Raw genomic sequence first — 10,472 nt, 5'->3', positions numbered from 1 at the left:
TTCATCATGTGATTGCTTGTGAGATCTACACAATTGCAAATAAGAATTCCACTGAAGCCAAACTGGCTTACCCAAGCTTGATCTCCTTGCTCTGTAAAGAGGCTGGGGTGAAGATGGGAGTAGATAAGTTCATACCCATTGAACACCCAATCACCAAGAAGTCAATGGAAGGACAAATGCAAGACAACTCTATCAAGAGGAGGGCGCAGGAATTCCTCTCTGAATTCCCAAGAATTGACTACTGGACCAGCCTAGAAGCATCTATCACCAAGTTGCAAGAGACTATAGAGCAACTGAAGGAAGAACAGCAGAATCAGAACTGCATGCTCTGCAAATTGCTGAAGGAACAAGAGAAGCAGGGGCGTGAACTCCAAGAGCTGAAACGCCAAAAGCTCTCCTCTCAAGTTGAGGGAGCATCCACTACTCAAAATCAAGGTTGTTGAGTCCTAACTCTGTGAAAACCTCTATCATTAGGAGCCTATGTTTTTGCGTTTTTTTCTTTTGTTTTGTTTTCTATTTTTATTTTTTAGTCTCATCTTATATCTATCTTTGAGTCTTGCTCTTAATTCATAATTAATAAAATTGAAATTTTATGCCTTAAAGCTATGAATGTCCTATGAATCCATCACCTCTCTTAAATGAAAAATGCTTTAATCACAAAAGAACAAGAAGTACAGGATTTTGAATTTTATCATTGAAACTAGTTGAATTAGTTTGATGTGGTGACAATACTTTTTGCTTTCTGAATGAATGCTTGAACAGTGCATATGTCTCTTGAATTTGTTGTTTTAAAAATGTTAAAATTGTTGGCTCTTGAAAGAATGAAGGAAAAAGAGAACTGTTATTGAGTATCTAAAAAATTCATCAAAGTGATTCTTGAAGCAAGAAAAAGCAGTGAAAAATGAAAAAAAATTTTGAAAAAAAAAAGGAGAGAAAAGAAAAAGAAAAAGAAAGAAATAAAGTTGTGATCCAAGGCAACAAGAGTGTGCTTAAGAACCCTGGACACCTCTAATTGGGGACTCTAGCAAAGCTGGGTCACAATCTGAAAAGGTTCACCCAATTATGTGTCTGTGGCATGTATGTATCCGGTGGTAATACTGGAAGACATAGTGCTTTGGGCCACAGCCAAGACTCATACACTGGCTATGTTCAAGAATCATTGTACTTAACTAGGAGAATCAATAACACTATCTGAGTTCTGAGTTCTTATAGATGCCAATCATTCTGAACTTCAAGGGATAGAGTGAGATGCCAAAACTGTTCGGAAGCAAAAAGCTACTGGTCCCACTCATCTAATTGGAGCTATGTTTCCCTGATATTATGGAGTCTATAGTATATTCTCTTCTTTTTATCCTATTTTGATTTTCAGTTGCTTGGGGACAACCAACAATTTAAGTTTGGTGTTGTGATGAGCGGATAATTTGTACGCTTTTTGGCATTGTTTTTAGTATGTTTTTAGTATATTTTAGTTAGTTTTTAGTATATTTTTATTAGTTTTTAGTTAAAATTCACTTTTCTGGACTTTACTATGAGTTTTGTGTTTTTCTGTGATTTCAGGTATTTTCTGACTGAAATTGAGGGTCCTGAGCAAAAATCTGATTCAGAGACTGAAAAGGACTGCAGATGCTGTTGGATTCTGACCTCCCTGCACTCGAAGTGGATTTTCTGGAGCTACGGAAGCCCAATTGGCGCGCTCTCAACGGCATTGGAAAGTAGACATCCTGGGCTTTCCAGCAATGTATAATAGTCTATACTTTGCCTGAGATTTGATGGCCCAAACCGGCGTGGCAAAACAGCCTCAGAAATTCCAGCGTTTAACGCTGGAACTGGCAAAAAACTTGGAGTTAAACGCCCAAACTGGCATAAAAGCTGGCGTTTAACTCCAGAAAAGGTCTCTACACGAAAATGCTTCATTGCTCAGCCCAAGCACACGCCAAGTGGACCCAGAAGTGGATTTTTACGTCATTTACTCATTTCTGTATACCTTAGGTTACTAGTTTACTATTAATAGGATCTTTTGACATTGTATCTGTACATCATGACACTTTACACGTTTTCTTTGTGTACTTTCCACGGCATGAGTCTCTAAACCCCATGGTTGGGGGTGAGGAGCTCTGCTGTGTCTTGATGGATTAATACAATTACTACTGTTTCTTATTCAATCATGCTTGCTTCCATTCTAAGATAATACTTGTTCTTAACCCGGATGAATGTGATGATCCGTGACAATCATCATCATTCTCAACTATGAACGCGGGCCTGACAACCACCTCCGTTCTACCTTAGATTAAGTAGTTATCTCTTGGATTCTTTAATCGGAATCTTCGTGGTATAAGCTAGAATTGATGGCGGCATTCAAGAGAATCCGGAAGGTCTAAACCTTGTCTGTGGTATTCTGAGTAGGATTCAATGATTGAATGACTGTGACGTGCTTCAAACTCCTAGCAGGCGGGGCGTTAGTGACAGACGCAAAAGAATCACTGGATTCTATTCCGGCCTGACCGAGAACCGACAGATGATTAGCCATGCTGTGACAGAGCATAGGAACATTTTCACTGAGAGGATGGGAGGTAGCCATTGACAACAGTGAAACCCTACATACAGCTTGCCATGGAAGGAGCCTTGCGTGTTTGATGAAGAAGACAGTAGGAAAGCAGAGATCCAGAAGATAGAGCATCTCCAAAACCTCAACCTATTCTCTATTACTGCAAAACAAGTAATCATTTCATGTTCTTTTGTTTTTCACAATCAATCCTGATAATTTCTGATATCCTGACTAAGATTTACAAGATAACCATAGCTTACTTCAAGCCGACAATCTCCGTGGGATCGACCCTTGCTCACGCAAGGTATTACTTGGACGACCCAGTGCACTTGCTGGTTAGTTGTGCGGAGTTGCAAAAGTGTGATTGCAATTTCGTGCACCATCCTTCCTCTTTCCATTTCTTTCCTTCCCCTTTCTTCTTCCCTCCTTCTACCCCTCATCCAACACTTCCAAACACCACTGATAACCATTTATTTTAGTTAGTTAATTTGTTAGTTCTTTAGTTAATTAGTTATTTTTAGTTTAGTTTTCATTTTATTTTCTCTCTTTTCATTATAACTATTGGATTATTGACTTTGTTTACTATGCATTGCTGCCCCTTTATTGCCTAAATGCTATTTTAGCATGAATGTTTTTAGCTAACCTTTGTTGGATTCTATGATTGAGGTTATATTTTGCTACTTGGTTTTAAGTTTTTCATGCTTACCTTTTAAAAACACCAAGTGATGAGAATTGCCTTTGAGCTTATAACTCTTTTTAAATTGCATGATTTGGCCACCATGTGATTTGAACCCAATTCTTTGATTAGGCAATTTCTTGATGGATGTTATGCATTTACTTCAATGCATTGTATTCCATAATTATGTGCATCCAAATGCTTTTAGCTTGAATGCTTTCATGCTTCTTCAATGCTTGTTTTACCTTACAAGTTCACTTAAAGCATCTCAAGCACACTAGGATAAGTAAGGTGTATACGTCTTTTGTGACATCACTTTTTATGCTAATGTGTGTTCTAAATCGTGCAATTTAGAATTCACATACCTAATATTTCTTAATGTCACACTAATTCACTCACTCATTCCTAGTGATTAGTACCTCATTCCAACAATGTATGCTTCCTTGCTTTTATATCTTCTCATCTTATGGTGTTATATTTTTGTTTTTCATGAATGATGTACCGCAAGCAAAAATGGAAGTGGAAGAAAGAACACGTAGCACCGGTTGACCTACCAGCTGAAGGTAGCAATCCGGAGAGTCACCGTACCCCCTTGCTCATCTTTGAATGCACCGAGGACGGTGCAAACTTTTAAGTGTGGGGAGGTCGTCCGACCGGTCGGCGATTTTGGGTGACAAATTTCTAATCCAACACTTTTGCATTTCATTTTAGGTTTCTATGATTTTTACATGCATTTTCTTAATTTTTCATATATATACACAATAAGCTTAGTCAAAATAATGAGATTTTTCAAGAATTCTATCTATAGGGCACCTCAATTGATTTGAGTGAAAAACTTTTTCATAGAACTTGCTTGAATTATATATCTTGTGGATCATGTTTTTTAGCTAAGAACACAAGCAATTGAGATTTGAGCCTAATGGTGTGGTTACACCTTATAACCACTTATTTTTCCTTCTTGTGTGCATTATTTTCTTTCTATGAATGTAATCTTTGATTTGTTTGATTCTTTATGTCCATTATTTTGTGTATTCATGCATTTATATGATTGAGGCCATCATTTCATTAACTCACTTACCCAAATAGCCTACCTTTTATCTTCTATTGTTTGCCAACTTTGAGCCTACGTTTAACCCACTTGTTCTTAATTTAGCACATTACAAGCCTTGAAGCGAAAAACAATAAATGTCCTTATTTGGATCTTTGATTAGCTTAGGCTAGTGTGTGTGTATCATTCAAGTGTGGGAAAATTTGGGACATTGGGTGAATAAAAGGGTAGTTTTGTATTTTTGTTGTAAATATTGGAAATTGGGTACATGCTCATGTATTGATCAAATGTAAAACCTTATGCATTGATGTTCTTGTATATAGAAAAGAAAAATGAGAAAAAAAAAGAAAAAATATATAATATGGAAAAGAAAAGAAAAAAATATAGAAAAAAAGAAAAAAATATAGAAAAAAGAAAAAGAAAAGAAAAGAAAAGAAAAAAATAGAAAAAGAAAGAAACAAAGAAAAAAAAAAAAGAAATACAAAGGGGACAAAATGCCCCAAAGCAAAGCTCAATAAAGGTCAATGCATGAGTGTTGTGAAATGAAAAGGAAATGCATGAGTATGTGGGAAAAATAGTGAGAAAAATGGGTAGTTAGGCTAGCTTTGAAATTGTATAGGATGTCATAGGTTAGGTGGGAAGTTTAAGCTTATCAAAGATTCAAATTTCAAGCTCACTTGACCAAATATGCATCCTTACCTTGACTCTAGCCCCATTACAACCTATGAAAAGACCTCATGATGAATGTATGCATGCATTGAATAATTGTTGATTGTTAGAAGAAAAACAAATCTTAGAAAGCATGATTAGGAGAGAATTGAGAGAATCAACCCTAAACACTTGAGCGACTAGAGTGCAAATACATCCGGTGAGGGTTTGATGCTCAATTACATGTTTCTACCTATAATCATCTCCTTTCATGCAAGCTTGTAAAAATATTTAATAGCTCAATTCAATTGTGGTTTGGCATGGTTGTTAATACCTTTGACCCTTGTGCTTATATATATATTCTTGGGAATTGATTTATTTTGACCAAGCAATTGCATTCATTTAGATAGTTGCATATAGGTAGATTGCATTTAGTTAGTTTCCATTGAATAAATGCCATACCCTTACTTCATTCTTGGTTTAAGCATGAAGACATGCTTGGTTTAAGTGTGGGGAGGTTGATAAACCCCATATTTAGGGTTTATCTTGTATTGATTTTAGGAGATTTTATCACCTTTTACCCACATTTATTCAATGAAATAGCATGGTTTCATGATTGTCTCCCAATTTGTGCTTAAGTGTGAAAACATGCTTTCTAGGTCCCTAATTAACTAAATTTAATTCACCTTTGATTCCACTAGATGCCTTGATTTGTTTGTTAAGTGAAAGGAAAGCATACAAAGTGGAGAAGATCATGAAAAGCCAAAGAATTGAACTCGCCCATGGATGCACGCGCACACCAGGCGCTTACGCGCACCTTGTGAATTACCCATGGATGCGTACGCATGCTGTGCGCGTACGCATCGGTGCTGGTATATGATTTTTTTTAATGAAAACATGGCCAGTGAATTCAGAAGGGTTGTGGGGCCCAATCCCAACCAACTTTGGTGCCAAAAATGCTATTTAAAGCCAAGGATTGAAGAGCAAAAGGGGGATTCAATCATTCACACTCATTATGATTAGTTTAGAGTTAGTTTTAGAGAGAGAAGCTCTCACTTCTCTCTAGGATTAGGATTAGGATTAGGTTTAGTTCTTAGATCTAGGTTTTAATCTTTGCTCTCACCTACTTCTACCTTTCAATTCCTTGTTGTTGCAATCATCATTCTTCTATTCTTTTGTTGTAATTTCCTTCTACTTTGTTTCTATGCTTTATTGTAGATCTACTTTTGTTCCTTCTATTCTCTTTCAATTCAATTAGAGGTAATTCATAATAATTGTGTTCCTTTTGATTGTTGTTGTTAATTCATTGCAATAATTGCTGTTAGATTTCATTCTTGTTGTAGATTTCATATGCTTTCCTTTTATGCCTCTTTTGTGTTTGATAAAATGCCTTTTTTAGCTTTAGTATGGATTTTGCTCCTCTTGGCCTAGGTAAAGTAATTAGTGATGCTTGAGTTGTTTTATTCCCTTATTGATTGATAATTAGAAGTTGCTAATTGATTTGGATACCACTAAAGCTAGTCTTTCCCTTGGGAGTTGACTAGGACTTGTGGAATCAAGTTAATTCATCCACTTGACTTTCCTCCATTGTAGAGGTTAACTAAGTGGCAGCAATGAACAATTTGTGATCACAATTGAGGAGGACAACTAGGATGGGACTTCTAGTTCTCATACCTTGCCAAGAGTTTTGTTAGTTGTTAGTTTATTTCCTTTGCCATTTATATTTCTTGTCTAATATCTTAAAAACCCCAAACACACCTCATAACCAATAGCAAGGCACTTTGTTGCAATTCCTAGGGAGAACAACCCAAGGTTTGAATACTTCAGTTATCTAAATAGGGGTTTGTACTTGTGACAACCAAATTTTTGTATGAAAGGACTATTGTTGGTTTAGAAACTATATTGCAACGAGATTTCATATGTGAATTCTAAACCGTCAAAAATCATCTCAGCAGCTCCCATCCGTCCTCTCAATGAAAATGGTCTAGGCTACGGTTTCTGTACGGCTAATCAACTGTCAGATTTCTCATATCGGATGAAAAATACCAAGCACAGCTACCGCACGGCTAAACATCTATCGATTCTCAATTGTGTCGGAATAGGATCTCTCTATCCTTTTGCACATTATCACTGCGCCCAACAGTCGTGAGTTTGAAGCTCATCACAGTCATCCCGTCCCAGATCCTACTCAGAATACCACAGACAGGGTTTAGACGTTTCGAATCTCAGAAATGCTGCCAATTGGTTCTACCCTATACCACGAAGGTTCTAATCTCACAGATTTGAATGCTTTGTTGTCAGGAGAGGCGAGTCAAATCTGTGGATCAGAGACCCAAGAGACTATACTCTAGCTGTCGTTTAATGTCTACGTTGAACATCATGTAGACCGCTTGTGGTTGTCAGGCACGCGGATCTTGGCTAAGCGAGTAACAAAGATAGTGGGTGATTGTCACGGGTAACCCCTTCATTCTGACTTAACTGAATTAAGTACGAGAGTATATGACGTGAGTGATTTAAGAAAATTGTCGTGGTATAGAATTTCCTCAATTGAATGAATTCTTGTTGCAAGTATAGTTCTACACCAACAAACAATCCTCTCAATCAAAAATATTGATTGTCACATGTACAAACCCCAATGAAAATTAACCGAAGTATTAAGACTCCGGGTCGTCTCACAAGGAATTGCAATGAAGTGCTTAATTATTGGCTATCGGGATCAAGGGGGGTTTGATTTGATATTGGGCAAGGAAATGTAAAAGCAAGAAAGTAAATGATACGAAAAGTAAATCAAACAAGCAATTAAAGGAAGCAATTAAAGAAAGAGAGACATTCATGGCAATGAATTGAGATCATAGGCTTTCTATCCTAGTCATGCATGATTAGTTCATCTTATTTAGTCAACTCCAACAAATAGGAAGAAATTCAAACAAGATAATCAATCATATCACAATGATAAACAAGAATTTATCTCATTACGTCAACTCCAACAAATAGGGAGAAAGTCTATCGAGACTAGCTAATCTCAATCCAAAAGTCCTAACCGACTTACAAATTAAACTAGCAAAAGATTAACGTCTATGGAAACAATATTCCATAAGTCCTAATCAACTCATAATTAAATTAGCAAAAGATTAGCGTCAATGGAAATAATATTAGCTAACAACTCTAGATCACCAACATAAGTTGGGTTTTCATGACTCAAGATTGCCTAATTACTCTTTCCAAGCCAAGAATGCTCAAAATCTACTCTAACATCCAACCAAACATTTTGTCAAACACTTGGTGGGCACAAAAGGAAAGCATAGTAAACGTGCAAGAATAATAAAATCTACCAACTACCAATAGCAAGAAAAGTAAAATCAATAACTCAAATCAACAATAAAAATAACATCAAACATAAAATTGCATTAAAGGAAAATTAAGATCCAACAAGGTTCATGAACATAAAAGCAACAAAATAAAATAAATAAACAAGTAAAAACTAGAAGAGTAGAGATGTAACAACAAGAAATTAAAAGGAGAAACTAAATCAAAACAAGAATTAAAAGTTGGATTTAAGAAAATCAAACCTAAACAACCCTAAATTCTAGAGAGAAGAGAGAGCTTCTCTCTCTAGAATTCTACTCTAAAACATGATGAAAACTAAACTATGACTACTTGTGTTCATTCCCCCTTCAATTCTTGGGTTCAATAGCATCAGAAATAGGTTGGATTGGGCCCAAAATGAGCTGTAAAATCGCTAGGGGCGATTTCATTAAAGTGGGCCGCGGACAGCATCGGCACGTGCGCGCCCCTGAACATGAAGCAACATATGGTAAATTTTATATCATTTCGAAGCCCTGGATGTTAGCTTTACAACGCAACTAGAACCGCCTCATTTAGACCTCTGTAGCTCAAGTTATGGTCGTTTGAGTGCAAAGAGGTCGGGCTTGACAGCTTTACGGTTCCTTCATTTCTTCATGAGTTCTCCCACTTTACATGCTTTTCTCCTCACTTCTTCCATCCAATACTTGCCTTATGAACATGAAATCACTCAACAAACACATCAAGGCATCAAATGGAATTAAAGTGAATTAAAATCACCAATTTTAGGGCCTAAAAAGCATGTTTTCACATTTAAGTACAAATCAAGGGAGAATTGCAAAACTATGCTATTTCATTGAATCAATGTGAGAAAATGTGATAAAATCCCCCAAAATAAGCACAAGATAAACCACAAAATTGGGATTTATCAGTGAGCGGAAATTGGCAGATTAAGAATTAATTAGAGAAATGGCGTTGCGAGTACAGTTCTTAACCAGCGAAAATCCACTTATCGATTTAGAAAAGATTTGTCACAAAATTTAGAAATAAAATACTGGGAGTATGAGTCCCAGGTCGTCTCCCAACGAGTTGCAGGAAGATGTGCTATTTTATCAATCAGAGGTTTTCCAAATGGGTTTTGAGTTTGATGAACAAAAAATTAAATTAGAGAATTTATATGATTTAAATAAAATCTTGACCGGGAGAGGATTAATTGGAAGTTCTATCCTTGTTGGGATTTTGTCAAGATCAATTAATAATTAGTCATTGTTTTCATTTAGTTAACCCTCAACGAATGAAGGAAAGTCAAATTAAAAGTCAACTTTTATTCAAAAGTCCTAATCCTCTCCCTTGAGAAGGATTAGAGTTAGTGACTAACAAGCCAACCAATAATGAACCAATTACAATTGAACTCTTAAGTATTCCGACTTAAGGTTCTCCTTTTAATCAATTCCCAATCAAGTTGGGGAACTACTCCATCATCATAAATGTAGATTTTACAAAATCAATGGGGGAAATAAGAAGAGACATAATAAATAATAATGAAAGAGATTAATTAAAAGTAAAAATAGTTTTGTATTACAAAATTCTAAAAATAATCCAATATCAACTCTGGACAAATTAAGAATATGGAAGAGTAAATGAAAGTAAAAAACAAACTATAATGACCAGTTCCGGAGGTAGACTCTTCTAAAAAACTAGAGCCAAAAATCTTCAAATCCTAATTTATGAATGTCAAAAAGAGAAACCTAGGAGTGGAGTAAAATCAGATCTAAAAACTCGAAATTATCCGGAATGAATTTTTTTTTCTTTGTCTCTGCATGTTCCTTGGCTCTAATATGTGTTTCTGGGCCAAAAACTGGGTTGAAATGTGGCCCAGAATCTATGCCAGCGACTTCTGTAATTCTGCAGATCGCGCACGTCACGCGGCCGCGTCGTCCACGCGTTCGCGTCACTCAGCGTTATTCGGACCACGCATGCGCGTCGTCCACGCACTCGCGTCGTTCTTGCAGCTTCCAATCCACGCGGTCGCGTCAGGCACGCGAGCGCGTCACTGTGATTTCTTCCATTTCGTGCAGTCGCGTGAGCCATACGCCCGCGTGAGCCATACGCCCGCGTGACTTCTCGCTGGTCATCTCCTCAATTCCTTGTGTTCCTTCCACTTTTGCACACTTCCTCTTCATTCCTTATGCCATTCCTGCCCTATGAAGCCTGAAACACTTAACACACAGATCACGGTATCGAATGGTATG

This window comes from Arachis hypogaea, chromosome 5, assembly GCF_003086295.3.
Source record: "Arachis hypogaea cultivar Tifrunner chromosome 5, arahy.Tifrunner.gnm2.J5K5, whole genome shotgun sequence".
Lineage (NCBI taxonomy): Eukaryota > Viridiplantae > Streptophyta > Magnoliopsida > Fabales > Fabaceae > Arachis > Arachis hypogaea.
Note: the sequence above shows the minus strand (reverse complement) of the source record.